The sequence below is a fragment of the Suricata suricatta genome, chromosome 15 (assembly GCF_006229205.1).
Source record: "Suricata suricatta isolate VVHF042 chromosome 15, meerkat_22Aug2017_6uvM2_HiC, whole genome shotgun sequence".
NCBI lineage: Eukaryota > Metazoa > Chordata > Mammalia > Carnivora > Herpestidae > Suricata > Suricata suricatta.
Window position 1 is genome coordinate 2,317,642 of NC_043714.1, and position 18,705 is coordinate 2,336,346.

Here is an 18,705-nt window from a genome sequence, read left to right on the forward strand (position 1 = left end):
GCAATTTTGATGGGGATTGCATTGAATGTGTAGATTGCTTTGGGTAGTAATGACATTTTCACAATGTTTATTCTTCTGATCCATGAGCAGGGAATGTTTTTCCATTTCTTGGTGTCTTCATGAACTTTTTCTTGATTTGTATCATCCAATAAGTGAACTGCAGGTTTTAATAAAATTGGTGAGAATGGACATCTTTTCCTTGGTCCTAAGATTAGTGGAAATGTATTTAGTCTCTTAGTTATGTTGTTAGCTTTATTTTGCTTATTTTTAAAAGGCTTGGGGGCACCTGGGAGGCTCAGTTGGATGAGTCTGAGTCTTGATTTCTGCAGCTGGAGTCATGATCTCAGGGTCATAGTATCCAACCCTATGTTGGGCACTGCACTGAAAGTGGAGTCTGCTCATGATTCTCCCTACCTTCTGCCCCTCTCCCCAGTTTGTGCTTCTCTCTCTCTCTCTCTCTCTCTCTCTCAATATAATATATATAATATACATATTATAGATATTTGATATAGATCACTATATATCATTATATAATATATATGTCACTGTGATAATGATATAGATTGAATTTCAAATATTAAACTAAGCTAAATTTCTTGGATAAAGGCAACTTGATCACATCACATTATAAGAAAAACACTTATATTTAATTAATATAAACACTTATATTAATATATTAGCAAATACATAAAGTTAAATGCTTTTATATATATATGTAAATATACACACATATATTTACTAAGGCGTTGTGAAGGATTTTTTCACATAACATGAATGATAATATTCTATTGTTTTTTGTCTTGCAATGTCTTCGTCTGTATTATTTACTTTTTCATTTTAACTATTTTTAGAGAGAAAGGGAGAACAAGTGGGAGAGAGAGGCCCGTGGGGGAGAGAGAGAGTCCCCAACAGGCTCTGCACATGGTGCAAAGCCTGAATAAAGGTTGATCCCACGGTACTGGAATCATGATCGAAGCCCAAGTCAAGAGTCAGACACTTAACCAACTGAGCCCCTCAGGTGCTTAGCCTTTGTCTGGTTTTAATGTGAGATGACACTGGTCTCAAAAGTGACCTAGGAGACATTTTCTTTTCTACATTCTGAAAACACGTGCAGTAGATTGGAGGTATGAATTTTTAAGTGTTGATAGAATTTATTGTTAAGGAATCTGGAACTGGAATTTTGTTTGTGAAGCCTATGTGTGTGTGTGTGTACATGTTTCCATCCAGGTTCACTATTTTTCTGTCTTAGCCGAAGCCAGGTCCCTGCGCGCTTGTCCCTGTTCCTCCGCCCCCGCAGGGCAGAGAAACCTCGTGGGTTCTTTTCCTGAGGGAGGGAGAGAAAGGGCAGGAAAGGGGGCACAGAGAGTGAAGACAGACAAGCGATTTTTGATCAAGCCTCTTTATTCTTCTTCCTCTCCTTCCTTCCTTTTCCAGAAAACACTCTATCTTATATATGGTTTGGGGCGGGGAACTGCCCCAGGTCAGTTGCCAGGTAACAGAGTTAAATGAATATTAGAGAAAGGGGAAAAACCGAAAACGAAACTCCAAACTCCGGACACAGCATCAAAGGGAAGCGCGCAGACTAGCGTCTGCAGCTGGGGAGGGGAAGCTTAGCGCTAAATAATCCAAAATGCGGTTTGATCTTTTGTGCACCTTGGCCATTCTACGTCTGGCCCAGCATGACCGTCGCCAAAATCTTGGACCAGGAAATGGCACTCTCCAGCCTCCAGATGTAAATCTTGTTTTTTGGTTGCTCCCTGGAGAGAGATATATCCTTGCCTGAGGCGGCCAAAAGCTCGGCGGCTCCCAACATTTTTCATAATGTTTTTGTCCTTCAAGGAATTTGTCCATCTCACTAGTTATCAAATTCATTCACATAAAATTTCTCACGTACTAGTTCACTTACTATTTTCCCATGGTTATGGGATCTATATTCATACTCTATCTTTCATTCCTCATATGGACAAATTGACTTTTAATTTTTTATATAGATTTAATGGAATTCAAGTCAAAACTGCATTTTTATTTAATTTTTTTGACTATATTCGACATGTACATTGTTTAAGTTTCAGGTGTATGGTGTTTTCCCTGATACACTTACATTCTGTAGTATGACTGCTGATGCAGGCTGCGTATCACTTTACGTAACTATAGTAAATATACTGTCTACACTCATTATGCCGTGTATTAGATCTGCATGGGCTATTTACCACTTGGTACAAGCTTGCACCTTTAAACACAATCACTCATACCCCTGTCCCCATCCTATAATATCCACCATTTTACTTTCTTTTTTGACAGGTTTACCTTTTTTACATTCCATATATAGATGATATTACATAGTATTTGTCACTTAGCATAATGTTATCAAGGTCCATCCATGTTGCAAATGGGAGGCTATCTCCCTTTTCCTTGGTGGGATAATATTCCACTGTGTTTATGTACTGTGTATATGTAACCCATCTTTTTATCCAATTATGGGCATTTGAGTTGTTCCCACAACCTGGATATTGTGAATAATGGTTCAGTGAACATGGGAGTGCACATATCTCATTTATATCCTATAGAAGAACCAGAAGTGGAATTGTTGCATTATAAGCCAGATCTATTTTTAATTTTTTGACAAACCTCCATATTGTTTTCATAGTGATTGGACAAATTTACATTCCCACCAAAAGTTTACATTCATTTATTTTCATATATTGAAATATTCTTGAATCCCAGGAATACGTCCCATTTGGTCATGGTGTATAATCCTTTTAATATGTTCTTGAATTTGGCTTGCTAATATTTTGCTGAAAATGTTTGCACATATACCTATCAGAAATATTAGTGTCTAGTTTTGTTTTCTTATGGTCTTCTTGTCTGGTTTTGGTGTCAAAGTAACGCTGACTCCCTAGAATAAGTTTGGAAGTGTTCCCTCCTCAATATTTTGGAAGACTTTGAAAAGTATTAGTGTTCATTCTTCTTTAAATGTTTGGTAGAGCTCTCCAAAGTGAAGTCAACTGGTCATGAAGTTTTCAGTGTTGACATTTTTTTGATTACTGATTTTTTTTACTCACTATTGGTCTGTTCAGATTTTCTATTTCTTCATGATTCAGACATGGTAGGTTGTATGTTTGTAGAAATGTATTTATTTCTTCTAGATTATATAATTTGTTGTCATGTACTTATTCATAATAGTCTCTTATGAATCTCTGAATTTTGGTAGTGTCAGTTGTAATGTCTCCTCTTGCATCTCTAATGATCTTCTGTATTATTTTCTTAGCCTAGCAAATAACCAGCTCTCAGTTTTGTTGATCTTTTCTATTGTTTTTCTGATTTCTATTTCATGTACTTCAGCTCTGATCGTTACTATTTCCTTCTTTCTGCTATCTTTGGGCTTACTTTGTTCCTTGTGGTATACAGTTGGGATGTTTATTTGAGATCTTTAAGTTACTTCATATATGCATTTATTGTTATAAAATTTTCTCTCAAAACAGCTTTTGCCACATTCCACAATATTTGATATATTCCCATTTTCATTAGTTTTGAGAAAGTTTTTTATTTCCCTTTTAATTTCTTGTTCAACCCACTGGTTGCTGAAAAGTGTGTTGTTTCGTTTCCACATATTTGTAGGTCTTTTCACTTTCCTCATTATCAATTTCTAGGTTCATACCATTGTGGTCAGAAAAGATAGCTGTGTGATTTCAATCTTTTCATTTGCTAAGCCTTGTGGCCTATTATATGATCTGTTCCTGAGACTGTTCCCTGCACCCTCGAGAAGAACGTCTGTTCTGTTGTTACAAGGATGGACTGCTGTGTGCTGGCCTGTTCAGTCCATTTGTTCTAAAGTATGATTCACTCCTTTTTGGCTCTCTGTCTGGATGATCTATCCGTTGATGATAATGGAGTCATGAAGTTCCCTATACTTACTGTATTGTTTCTATTTCTCACTAAAGATCTGTTATTATTTGCTTTATACATGTCAGTGCTCGGGGGTTAGGAGAATATTTATTTATTTATTTATTTATTTATTTATTTATTTATTATTTTAACGTAGGTTTCTCACCCAGCACAGAGACCAACATGGGCCTTGACCCTGACTGAGACCTGAGCCAAGATCGAGAGTCAGACAACTAACGGACTCAGTCCCTCAGCTGCCCCAGGGGACTCTGTGGTTATCATTACTGTATCTTCTTAATGGATTGGAGACTTTATCATTATGTAATGACCTTCTTTGACTTTTATTTCCCTTTTTGGCTTGAAATCTATTTTGTCCTCTAAACATATGGCTACATCTGCCTTCTTTGTTTTCTACTTACAATGTCCTCCATTCCTTCACTCTGAGCTCACACATACATCTTAGAGCTGAGATGAGTCTCCTTCAGGCAGCATGTAATTGGGCCTTTTTTTCTATCCAACCAACAATTCTGTACCTTTTGATTGGTGAATTCAATGCGTTATATCTACGGTAAGTATTGGTAGGTAAAGATTTACTGTTGCCATTTTATATTTTCCTTCCGATTATTTTTTTCTCCACTGTTTTCCTTTTCCTTCTGTTTGCCTTTGTAAGTTGGTGGTTTTCCATGGGGATCTGCTCAGTCTCTCTTTTTTATTTTTTTAATTTTTTAAAAAATGTTTTTAATTTATTTTTGAGAGCGAGCACGAGCAGGGGAGGGTCAGAGAGAGAGAAGGTACAGAATCTGAAGCAGGCTCCAGGCTCTGAGCTAGCTGTCAGCACAGAGCCTGATGCAGGGCTCGAACCCATGAACCGTGAGATCATGACCTGAGCCGAAGCCGGACACTTAACTGACTGAGACACCCAGGAGCCCCAGTCTCTCCTTTTTATATATTTTGTATCACTGCTCTGGATTTTTGCTTCGTAGTTACCATGAGATTTACATAACGTTTCACAGATAAAATATCCTTCTTCTGCTGATAAGACTTTATCTTAATTTGCCTGTAAGTCGTCCACCTTCTAGTCTCCCCCTCTTATATTTTTGATGTCATAAACGTTCTCTTTTTATGTTATGATTTTATTACCAAGTTGTAGTAGCTATAGTGATTTTAATGCTTTTTTTCCTTTAACTTTTATGTAATAAATAAGAGTTTAACATACAATTATGAAATAGTTTCAGTTTTCTAATTCTGACTATTCATGACCTTAATCATGAGTTATGAAGAGCTCCTTTCAATATTTCTTGTAAGGCAAGTCTAGTGGTGGTGAATTCCCTCAGCTTTTGTTTGAGAAAACCTTTATTTTTTTCCATATCTGAAGAATAACATGGCCAGAGAGTATATTCTTGGCTGGAAATTTTTATGTTTCAATCTGTCATTCTACTCTCTTCTGCTGGAGAGTTTCTGCTGAGAATACTACTGAGCTTCGTGGGACATCCTGTGTGGGTTACTGTCTCTTTCTTTCCTCTCTGCTTTTAATATTGACTTTGAGACTTAATATAATGGGTCTTGAAGAAGGTCTTTTTGTTTCAAGATAGTAAGATACTCCACTAGCTGTGTGGACCTGCACATTCAGTGGGAAGTTCTCTGCTATTATGTTTCTAGACAACTCTCTGCCGCCTCTCGTCTTCTCCTTCTGGTCTGCCCATTATTCTTAGGCTGGTTTTTGTGTGGAGTCTGATCTCGTAATGTTTCTTCACGTTTTAAAATCTTTATTCTCTCTCCTCTTTCACCTGAAACATTTCTAGATTCTCATTTTCAATCTCATTAATTCTCTCTTTCATCTGATCTGCTATGTTTACCAAAGCATTCTAATGAATTCCTCATCTCATATATTGACTTCTGCTTCAAAACTGTTGTTTAGTTCTCTTTTAGAATCTCTCTCTCTTTGGGAATGTATCGCTTTTGTTCATTGGTTTTATTCCTGTGATGACTGTGTTGCCTGGGTTTTCTCATAACACGTTGAATTTCTTTATAGCAGCTATTTTCTTTTTTCTTTTTTTTCTGTTCTTTATTTATTTATTTTAATTTTTTTATTTTTTGAATATAACACAATTTATTTTTTTAACATATGGAATTATTTTCCATCTTTTACAATACAGTATCTTGAATGTATCATAGATAAGCTGCTATATAACGATTGCCACTTCAGATAGCTGTGAAATTAGGTGATTAACTAGTTGTTACCTAACCTTCTACTTTCTGCATAAGTCTAATTACATGAAATAGAAGTTAGGGTTTTGATTTATTACTTTGCTTTTCTGTTTGGAGTGTCATTATAGCAGCTATTTTCAATTCTTTGTTGCTATGTTCTGTATCTTTGAGTTCAGTTGCCAAAAATTGTCATTTCTTTTTGTCATACCATATTACTGTGATTTTCTTCATCGCGTTTGATGAAGTGTTTCTGCTGATTCATTTGAAGTAGCAAACATTTTTCTTACTTAGGCAAGGTTTTGTTTATCTTGTTCCTAACAGTTGAATAGGTTCCTAATTAGGGACCTTCCTCTGTTTTCCAGAAGGTGGCGCCATAGCACAAGGTTTTGGTTTCTCTTACAGAGCGGACTTCCCTTTGAGATTAGGACTGCACGTTAAAAAAGACAAAGAAGAAAAAGAGGAAAAGGAAAAAGGAAAAGAAAAAGTAAAAGAAAGAAAAGAAAAGGAAAGAAAAGAAAAGAAAAGAAAACAAAAGAAAAGAAAAGAAGAGAAAAGAAAACAAACGAAAAGAAAAGAAAAGAGAAAAGAAAAGGAAAGGAAAGGAAAGGAAAGGAAAGAAAAGAAAAGAAAAGAAAAGAAAAGAAAAGAAAAGAAAAGAAAAAAGAAAAGAAAAGAAAAGAAAAGAAAAGAAAAGAAAAGAAAAGAAAAGAAAAGAAAAGAAAAGAAAAGAAAAGGCAGAGGGAAGGGGTGGCTGTAGAGGGGGAGGTGCGTCCTTACCCCGTGGGGTGTCGCTGCTCCCCCTGCAGCCAGGGCTCCTCCAGGGAGGGATCCCGGAGGTCCCCAGGCGGTGTTTGCCAGTGTGCAAGGCAGGAGGTCCTCTGTCTGCCGACCTTCCCTGGTTCCCGGTCCCCAGGCCTGTGGTTTCCCTTCAGAGACAGTGGGACACTTGCCCAGGCGGAGCTCACCGCCTCCCGGCCCCTCCTCCACCTGCTGCGCAGCCGCCACCTGCCTCCCAGCCCCGCGCTCCCGTCTGGCCTCCTGGGGTCATGGATGGCTCGATCCCCACCTCCCGCTCCCGTGCTCGGGCACTTCTCCAGTCATGCAGGTCCCACTACTCGTAAATGGACGGGGACGGAGAGAAAAAGGAAGGACTCAGGCTGACACGGTGGCCTGGGTGCCGATGTCACTCTTTATAAATGAACCTAGCCAGAGTGACATCGAGGTCATGGCTTCCCAAAGGATTCAAGTTTCATCTTCTTGATCTCTTTTATAGCTTGTACTTTGAATTTCATTGATTTCACCTTTATTTGAATCGTGTACCTCATCATACTTCGGATTACTTTTATTTTTATTTAATTTCTGTGGATGGCACAATAGGTCAATGAATTTATTTCAGACCTCTTTCTTTTCTATTATAAACATTTCAAGATCTAAAATTGTCTCCAAACACATCTAGCTGTATTCCCCACCTCATGTCACTGCATTCTATTCCAATTGTTTTCTGGTTTTCCCTGGGATCTCTTCTGTGTGTCGTGATGCAAGCATGTGTGCGCTTCTTTGGCAGAGTGCGTACTGTACAAATAGGCGGAGATTTTCAGACTTCTTATTGTTTTCAGTTTATCTCAGATTCGGCCAGACAATACTCTGCATGATGGTAATTCTCTTAAATGTTGGAGTCCGTTCTGTGGCTCAGTACATGGTCTCTGTTACTGAGTATTCCTTGGCGCTTGAAAAGTGCGTGAGCCCCGCTGATGTGTAAAGTCTCTACTGCTATCAACTAGCTCAAGATTATTGTAATGTTGTGGTTTTCTATGCTTTTTAGATTTTGTGTTCACTTTTTAATCAATAACGGGGAGAGGGATTTTGAGATATCAAATTAAAAATATAAATTTACCTATTCTTATAAGTTTGATAGTTTTTGCTTTGCTTTCAATTTCTGTGTTAGGTAAATTAGTAGGTGTAAAGAGTATGGACTTTACACATTCTTAATAGACTTTTCTTCCATCACTACAAAATAGTCCTCTATGTTTTTTATATATTTCTTGTTTTGAAGTATGCTTTTATGGATATTAAGGTAGCCATTTGAGATTATGATTATTGTTTGGGATTTATGTTTTCTATCCTTTGTATTTTGACCTATTATGACATTATATTGAAAGAGCATTACTTTCAGGAGCACTGGGGTGGGTAAGCATCTGATTTTGGCTGAGGTCATGATCTCTCAGTCCATGAGCTCAAGCCCGACATTGAGCTGGATGCTGCTTCCGATTCTGTGTCTTCCTCTCTCTATGTCCCTCCCCAGCTTGAACTCTGTCTCTCTATCCCTCAAGAATAAATAAACATTAAATTTTTAAAATAAAAAAGAAATCATTTCTTTTAAAATAAATATATTTGAGTCTTGATTTTTTTTATATTGACTCTGATGACTTTTGTCTTTTAATTAGATTCTTTAGATGGTATCCATCTAATGTCATTAATAATAGTTGGAGTTAAGCTTACTATTTGCTATTTGTTTTCTATTTGCTCCATTCATTCATTCTTTCTTTTTCTTATGTTAGACTTTTATTGATTTTATTTTTAGTATAACATTTGGTTTTCACTCTAAATTTTTTAATATTTATTTGTGGGTGAGCACAAGCAGGGTAGAGAGAGGAGGACAGAGGATGGGAAGCAGACTCTGTGCTGACAGCAGCGAGCCCAATGTGGGCGCAGACTCAGGAACTGGGAGATCGTGACCTGAGCTGAAGTCAGAGGCTCAACCTAATGAGCCACCCTGGTGCCCCTGATGCTACTTTAAGTTGCTAGGTAGATATTTCTGTTTAGTGCTCGGTCTCTCAAGATTTTAAAGAATCAATCTACATCACAGTAACATCCAAATCATATTATGCCATTTCACATGTAAGAACTCACCACAGAATGTTTTCATTTCTTCTCTGTCTCTGATTATTTTTATATATTCTGCATTAATATATTTTATTAACCTCGTGATATAGCTACTAATTTTTGCTTTATTTGGATTTTAAATAAAACTTTGAAAATGAGACTTATGTATTTCCATTTTCAACACTTCTCATTCTTTTTGTAAATCAAAGTACCCATCTGGTATCATTTCATTCAGTCTGATGAACTTCCTTTATATTTTTTTAACTCATGTCTGCTATCAAAGATTTTCCTTAGCTTTTATTCAGCTGAAAAGTCTTTATTTTGACTATGTGTCTTCTCAATCAAATGTAGAATTCTCAGTTGACAACTGAAAAAAACAACAAATTTCAACTCAAAACTGGAAGGATAACATTGGTACCTAGGATTACAGCTCTCCAATTTTGCAACACTTTTAGAGGTTTGCATCTTCTCCTTTGAAATGTAAGTTCCCAAGAAATTATCTGGTAATTGAAACAATTTTATCAAAACCAAAATGTAGAGCCTTCTATGTTGAATCATCTACATTAATCATTTTCATTAATATGTAGTGCAATTGGTTTACAGCTTCTTCCTCTGTGTTTGTAGCTTGGACATATAGCTTAACAGTGAAAGATGTAGAAGTTTATGAAGACACTAAATCAGGCACTTCTCACCCTAAGAAACACATGTCCCAGGCTTTTCAAAGGTTCTGTTTAAAAAGTCTCCATCTGAAATGGTCACTCTCCTACACCGTTGGTGGGAATGTAAACTGGTGCAGCCGCTCTGGAAAACAGTGTGGAGGTTCCTCAAAAAACTATCCATAGAACTCCCTTATGACCCAGCAATAGCACTCTAGGGATTTACCCAAGGGATACAGAAGTGCTGACACATAGGGGCATATGTCCCCCAATGTTCATAGCAGCGCAGTCAACCATAGCCAAATTATGGAAAGAGCCTAAATGTCCATCACCTGATGAGTGGATCAATAAGATGCGGTATATATATATACATATATATATACACACACAATGGAATATTACATGACAATGAGAAAGAATGAAATACGGCCATTTGTAGGAAAGTGGATGGGCCTTGAGGGTGCCATGCTAAGCGAAGTAAGTCAGGTGGAGAAGGACAGATATCGTATATTTGCACTCATAGGTCTAACAGGAGAAACCTAACAGAGGACCATGGGGAGGGGAAGGGGTAAAAAGAAGTAGAAGGAGGGAGGCAAATCATGAGAGACTCTTGAATACAGAAAATGAACTGAGGGCTGAAGGGGGAGGGGGAAAAGGGAAGGGAGGGTAATGGTCATGGAGGAGGGCACTTGTGGGGAAGAGCTCTGGGTGTTATATGAAAACCAACTTGGCAATAAACTATTAAAAAATAAAATATAAGTAAAAAATTAAAAAAAATAAAAGGTCTCCATCTATTGCTAAGACTTTTTCTTAATTATGTGAAAGTTTGGACTTTTCCAAAATCTACTTGTTAGATACAAGTATTGCTACTCTGACTTTCTTTTGAATCTATTCACATGATAAATCTCTCCAGCCCCCTCACTTTCAATCTGCAGGTGTCTTTACTTCTAGGCACCACATTGATGGGTCTTGCTTATTACCCATTCTGATGCCCTATGTCTTTGATTGGAGCATTTAGTCCATTTATATTCAAAGTAATTATTGATAGTCATTATTGATAGATATTGCCATTTTATTACTTGTTTTGCCATTTTTTCTGGAGATCTTTTTTGATCTTTTCTTATCTTTGTCACTTTTGGTCTTTCCTCTGCACTGAGAGTCCCTTTTAATATTTCTTGCAGGGCTGGATTATTGGTCAAAAATCCTTTAGATTTTGTCTGGGAAACTCCTTATCTCTCCTTCTATTCTGAATGAGAGCTTTGTTGGCTAGAGTACTCTTGGCTGCAGATTTTTCGCATTTAGCGCTTTGAATATATCCCGCCACTCCCTTCTGGCTTGTCAAGTTTCTGTGGAGAGATCTCCAGCTAGCCTTATGGGTTTTCTCTCATAATTTCTTTTGTCTTGCTGCTTTTACAAAATTTTGTCACTGTATTTTTCAATAAACTATATTTACTTCCTTTGTCTTCCTCTGATAGGGTTATTTCTAAGTCCTATCCCCTAACTCACTCATTTTATCTTCCATTTGTTCTAGTATGCTGTAGATAGTCTTTATGGCAGTTTAAATTTCATTCATTAAATTCTTCATCTCCAGATTTTGTTTGGTTCTTTCATATTATTTCCTTCTTTTTATTAATTTTATCATTTTGTTCATGCATGGCTTTCCTGATTTTATTGAAGTGTATTTCTGTGTTTTCTTAGAGCTTGTTGAATTTCCTCAGAACAATTGCTGTGAATTCTTTATTAGCTTAATCATCAGATTCCTTGTTGTCGAGTTCTGTCACTGAAGGATAATTATCTTTTGGTGATGACATGTTTCCTTGAGTCTTCATGTTCATTTGAATTTTGCATTGCTGTTTTCAGATGGGAAGTAGCAGACACTTCTAAGAATCCAACTCATTGTCTTTATGTTGGGAATACGTTTTTGGTGATCCTACTTTCTTCTGCCATTTTCTCCAGCCCTTCATAATTACACCTGCCCATACTTCTTCCTCCCTTTTGTGGCTGAATTATTAAGCGTGTTTGTTCCCTCTTATTCTTACAACTGGAAACATCTTATATATACATCTTTAGCAGAATGCTGGAATCTCTTCCAGCAGAAAAGCTGCAATTCTATAAAGTCTCTCTCATTCATGGGGGTCTGCCCAAGCCAACACTCTCCATCTTTTCCCCAACTGCATCTAAGAGGGATAGAACCAGTAGACTAGTGTTTGCTGATTCCACAGCACAAACCAAGGTCTATCTGCTCGCTATCCAATGCACAGGTGACAAGACTCTTACCAGGTCCTTTGATTTATAGTGCTGGATTCCACAACTCCCTTAGAGGTATTTTTGTTTATGCATGGTTACCAATTTTTAGTTGTCAATAGAAGGTCACAAAGTACTTCTATACACTATCATGATGATAACATCATAGTCCTTGAAATTGTTTTGCTTGTTTGTTTGTTTATACCAGTGCTTTGGTTTCAGGGTAGTACTGGCCTCTTCAAATGATTTTGAATGTGTTCCTTATATTCTATTATTTGAAGATTTTAATAAAGATTATTTTTTAGTGTTTGGTAGAATTCATCAATGAAACCATGCAGTCTTTGGCTTTTCTGTGTTGGGAAACTTTTTATTCCCAATTCAACTTTCATTCTTGTTATTAAAAGATTTTGTACATCTTGGAATCAAGATTCATGATTCAACCTTGGTAATGTGTGCAGTTTTAGGTATTATCTGTGTTTTTTCTGTTTTCTGATTTGTTAGTGTATAATTATTTATAGTGATTTGTCATCACACTCTGACCTTCTGTGATTATCAATTGTATTGTTTTCTCCTCCATTTCTCATTGTAGTTCTTGAGTGTTTTCTCTTCTTTGGTTAGTTCACATAGTTAAAACGATGCCATTTTTGTTTATTTTTTTTAAACTGGTCATTATTTTCAATGTTATGTTATTATTTATTCTGGTCTCTATTTTATTTATTTCTATTTTTTATTGTTATTTCCTTCCTTTACTAAATTTTAGCTAAGTTTCTTCTTTTTCTAGTTCCTTATGGTATAATGTTATTTGAACTATTTCCCTAATACATGCATTTATAGCAAAAATTTCACTCTAACATCTGCTTTTATGCATCCCATAGGTTTTGAAATACTGTTTTCTATTTATTCTAATTAGAGAAATATTTTCATTTCTTTGCCATTAGATTTCTTATTTGACTCATTGCTTGGCCAGTAATGTATTATTTAATATTGGCATATTAAATATTAAATATTAAATATTTATATTATAGATTTTCCAGCTTTGTTTTATTTCCAATCTTTCATTTTGTACCATTGTGGTTGGAGAATCTAATTGGTCTGATTTCAGTATTCTCAAATTTCTAATATTTGTTATTTCTTTTTATGTGATGTAACCAGGGGATTCTTCTCTGTACCTGAAGAATATGTATGTTCTATTTTTCTTGGATAGAGTGTTATATATATCTATATATGTGTGTGTGTGTATATAGATATATATATATCCTTTAAAACCACATATTCTGAACTAAAAATGTTCTTGTTAAAAAATAATAACTTTAAAATGCACTCACTTAAAATAAAGCATATCTTAAGAGAGGTGGGAAGGTGAGCGAAGTAGATAAAGGGAATTCAGAATGCACTTATCATTATGAATATTGAAAATGACGTATATAATTGCTGAATCACTATATTGTACATCTGAAACTAATATAACACTGTATGATAACTATACTGGAATTAAAATAAAAATTAATTTAGAAAAGATTTTAAAAATATCTTGACATAAATGAAAATCAAGTACAAAAATCAAAGCCTATAGGACGCTGCAAAAGCAACTCTAAGAGGGAACTTTATAGTGATGAATGTCTACGTTAAAAATCAGACAGGGGTGCCTGGGCAGCTCAGTCAGTTAAGCGTCTGACTCTCTCTCTGGTCATGATCTCACGGTTAGTGAGTTCAAGCCTTGCTTAGGATGCTGTGCTGACAGCTCAGAACCTTGATCCTGGTTCCAATCCTGTGTATCCCCCTCTCTCTGTCTCTCCCCTGCTCACGTTCTGTCTCTCTCTCTCAAAAATAATAAGCCCAAAGTTAGCAGAGAGAAGGAAATAACAAAGATCAATGTGGAAATAAATAAAATAGAAACAAGGAAAACAATAGAAAATATCAGTGAACTCAGAGGAGGATTTTTGAAAAGATAAGCAAAATTATAAAAAGCATTAGCTAGACTTGAGAAAAGTAGAAGACACAAATAAAATAGGAAAGGAAAAGGAGACATTACAACTGATACCATAGAAATAGACAAAGTTATAAGACACTACTGTGAATGATAATTGTATGCCAACAAACTGGATAATCTGAAATAAATGGACAAGTTGTTAGAAGCATACAAGACATGTTATAATTACGATGGCAAACATTAAAGAGAATCTTGAAAGTATGAAGAGAAAAGCAAATAGTCACGTAAAAAAAAAAAACCCAAAAGCAATCATCTGATTTTTCAGCAGAAACTCTGTAGACCTAAAGGGAGTCACAAAGAATATTTAAAGTGCTGATAGAAAAAAAAAAAAAAAACCCTGCAGCTAAGAACACTCTACCTGGCAAGATTATTATTCAGAGCTTCCCAGACAAGTAATAACTAAAAGAATGCATCACCACTAAATAAGTCTTACAAAAATATAAAAGGTCTTCTTTAAGCAGAAAAGAAAAGGTCATAACAAGAAACATAAAAATATAGGAAAGAAATTTTACTGACAAAAGAAAATATATATGACAGGCTGTATATTGGCCACTGAAAAATCTACTGTGAAGATTAAAATTCAAAACTATGAAAATCAACCATAACTACACTAAATAGTTAAATGATGAATAAAATAAAAATGTAAATGCAAATTAGAAAAAAGGTAAACTTGTCATTATTTGCAGATGATATGATCTTACATATAGAAAATCTTAAAGAATCAAAGTCTGAATTAATCAACAAATTCACTAAAGATGCAGGATATAAAAACATACAGTAATCAATTGTGATTACACACACCAAGAACTTATATCTGACTAACAATAACAATAAACAAACAACAACTAACTATCTAAAAAAATATATGAAAAAGAAATAAGGAGGGACATTTGAGAGGCTCAGTCAGGTGAGCATCCAACTTTGGCTCAGGTCATGATCTCATGCTCATGAGTTGATCCTTGACTCAGGCCCGCTGCTGTCAGAGTGGAGCCTGCTTTGGTTCCTCTGTCCCCCCCCCCCCTTCCTCCTCCCCCACGTGCACTCTCCCTCTTTCTCAAAAATAAAATAAATATTAAAAAAAGAAATAAGGAAAACGATTCTATTCAAAATAGCACCAAAATTATAAAACACTTGGGAATAAATTTAATACAGGAAGTGAAATATGTGTACAATGAAGACTATAAAACTTTGAAGGAAGAAACTGCAAAATACACAAACAAATGAAAAAATACCTTGTATCAATAGATTGGAATACTATCCAATGCCATCTATAGTTTCAATGCAACCTCTTCAAAATTCCACTGATGTTTTTCACAGAAATGGAAAAAAACAATCATAAAACTTGTCTGGATCCATAAAATGATTCAAATAACTAAAATAGCCAAAAACAACATTGAGAAAGAAGACCAAAGCTGGAGATATCACCCTTCCTAATTTCAAAATATACTACAAAGCTATAATAATCAAATCAATACAGTACTGAAACACAAACATAAGAACTAATGAAACAGAACGGAGACTCCAAAAATAAACCTCCACACCATTCAACAAATATTTGTCGGTGAGCTATGAATATTTACTGAGGAAAGGACAGTGTCTTCAATAGATGGTGCTGGGAAAACTGGATAACCAGGTACAGAAAAGTGACATCGGGCCCGTATCTTACACTAGTCATCAAAATTAACTGGAGATGGATTAAAGACCTGAGCATAAGGCTTGATGAAAGTCCAGGAGGAAAACATCGAGGAAGCTCCCTTCATAGCAATGATTTTCTTGTTGATGACACCAAACGCATAAGCAACAAAAATGAGATTCAAAACGTGGGACTTCATCCAACTAAAACAATTCTGCACAGCAAAGGAAACAATCAATAATATGAAAGGCCAACCTATGAGATGGAGGAAAAGACTGCCAAGCCAGATATCACAGAAGGCATTAATGTCTAAAATATATTAAGAATCCATACAACTCAAAAAATAGATTTAAAAATTGGCAGAGGAACTCAATCAATGTTTTTCTAAAGAAGACATCCAAATGGCCACTAAGTATATGAAAAGGCACTCAGCATCTCTAATTATCGGGAAAATGTCAAAGGAAAACTACAATGAGCTGTCACCTCACATTTATTAATATGGCTAGCATCAAGAGACAAGAGTTAACAAGTGTTGACAGCATGTGGCAAAAATGGAACCCTTATCACTGTTGGTGGGAATGTAAATTGTTGCAGCCACTAGGGAAGGCAGTATGGAGGTTTTTTAAAAAATTAAAAGCAGAACTACTCTATGAGCCAAAAATTTCTGTGGCTGGTACATATCCAAAGAAACTGAAAACAAGTATCTGTTCTCTCATATATACTACAGAATTATTTTCAATAGCCAAGATATGGAAATAGCCTAAATGTGCATCAGAGTATTAATTGATAAAGGCAATGTGATATACAGTGGAGCATTGTTCAGCCAAGAGAATGAAGAAAATTCTGCATTTGGACAAGCATGGATGGACCTTGAGAGCATTATGCCAAGTGAGATAAGCCAGATAGAGAAAGATAAATACCACCTAATGTCACCAAATTGTAGAATCTATAAAAGCCAAACTTGTAGAAGCAGACAGGGAGGAACTTGGGGAGATGCTGTTAAAGGATACAAACTTGCAACCTTAACGTGAATATTCCTGGAGCGCTCAGCCACAGCATAGTGATTATAATACACAGAGCTATACATATAGTATATACCTCAAAGTTGTTGCCAGTCTAGCTCTTACATGTTCTCCTCACAAAAAAGAAATTATAATTATGTGATATGATAGAGGTGTAAGCTAATGCTACAGTGGTAATCATATTGTAATATACAAATGTATCAAATAGACACCTTGTACACCTTGAATTTACACAATGGTATATATGAATTATAGCTCAATTTCTAAAAAATTCTAATTATAGGGGCACCTTGGGGGCTGCATCGTTAGACAACCAACTCTTGATTTCGGCTCAGGTCATGATTTCATGGTTGGTAAGATCAAGCCCCCTCATCAGGCTCTGCACTGAAAGTGCATTAATAGAGCAGAGCCTGCTTAGGATTTTCTCTCTCCCTCTCTTTCTGCCTGTGTCTTGCTCAGGCTCTCTCTCTGTCTCTCGAAATAAATAAATAAACTTAAAAAATTCTAATTATAAATAATTTCGAGAGCTTTATCTAATTCATAACTACTTGCTTTCCTAGGATAATGTTATACTTCATTTAATACTAATAACTTAGTTTTATTTTTTAGTGTTTATATTTTATTTTTTATAAGTACGGATTGTGTACTTTTCTTAAATAAGTATATTTCTATTCTACTCAGAGAAATAGTGATAATTTTTATTTAGCAACAGACCTGATCCAAGTAAGTATGTGTAACCATAGCAAAGAATAAGTATTTATTATTTGAGATAGAACATAAAATATTATAACATATGTTATATATGTGTATATATATACACACACATAAATATGTGTATAAATTATTCAATTCCCTTTGAATATTTAAAAGAAAATATTTAATCCTAATAAAAATTCCTGGAAAAATTTCACATCTGTTTCATCTCTGAAATCTAATCAGGGACAGTTAAGATGTGCTATTTCTATTTTTATCTATTAAAACATACTTATAAAAACAGAGAACTTAAAATATTCTATGCAACCTGCTATTATTCTAGAAGTTCCCTTTTCTTTCCGTGTTCAAACTACGTCATACCAAAGGGTACTTTTTCAGTAGTCTGGCTTTTCCTTACTTATTTCTTTGTTTGCATAGTGTTTTGACATAGTGTTTTCTTAGTTTCCTTGGTATCTAAAAAAGGCTTAGCTTTTTAGTGCGGTAAAATATATATGAAACTATTTTAAACCCCATGCTCTTAGCTTTTTACCTGTTCTACAAGGGAACTGTGTTGGTTAGAGAAATAAAACAATGTCTCTCCATATCCTTTCTAGTTATTTCCGTATCCAAATTCATCAGACTCTGGGTTTTGTATACACAAATTAATATAATGTGAGATGCCATTCACTGTCAGTAATAGAGGGGAGTATGTGGGATGGAATAGAGTGTGTCCAGAAGATAATTAGCCTTGTGAATATAAACAGGGTTACCCTGAAACGAGACACTCCCTGTCCCCGTGGCGGTGCCCTGCCGAGCACGGGGACTCGGTAGAACTGCCGGGGCAGGACTTTGACGTCTGGGGAGAATCGGCATATTCTGGGCAGTTTTTGGTAACGTAGGTGTTGTCAATTCAGTTGTTAAAAGAAAAATAGATTTTTGTTTTCAAACATATGATCTACTACTTTTTGGTCACAAAAATTTAATTTCCCCCAGGAGAGCTGATTTATTTGTTCTGATGTATTCTTGTTCCCTTTTTTGACCAATTGTTACATTTCAAAGATACCATAGTTGTCATCCGTGAGAAACATGCCAGGACATTGATATATAGAGGACTGTTACAGGCATTGTAATATTATCTGTACTATTTGACTTTCCACCATGTGTAAGCATTAATCTGATTGAAATTAACTTCACTTAACATATTCCTATTATTAATGTAGGGTGAGAGTGCTCTATCTAGTGCTATACTTATTAACTAGAGAAAAAATTATTCAGACTGTGGTTAATGTATTTGGGAAAATAAAGTTAGATTTCTACTTCATGTCACAAAAATGGATCCCAGCTGGAATGAAAATTTACATATAGAATTAAACTACAAAATACAAGAGAACATATTTAAGTAAGAAAGCATTTTTAATACAATACTCTTTTTTAATGATTATTTATTTTTTAGAGGCACAGAGAGAGAGAGAGAACACAAGCAGTGGAGGA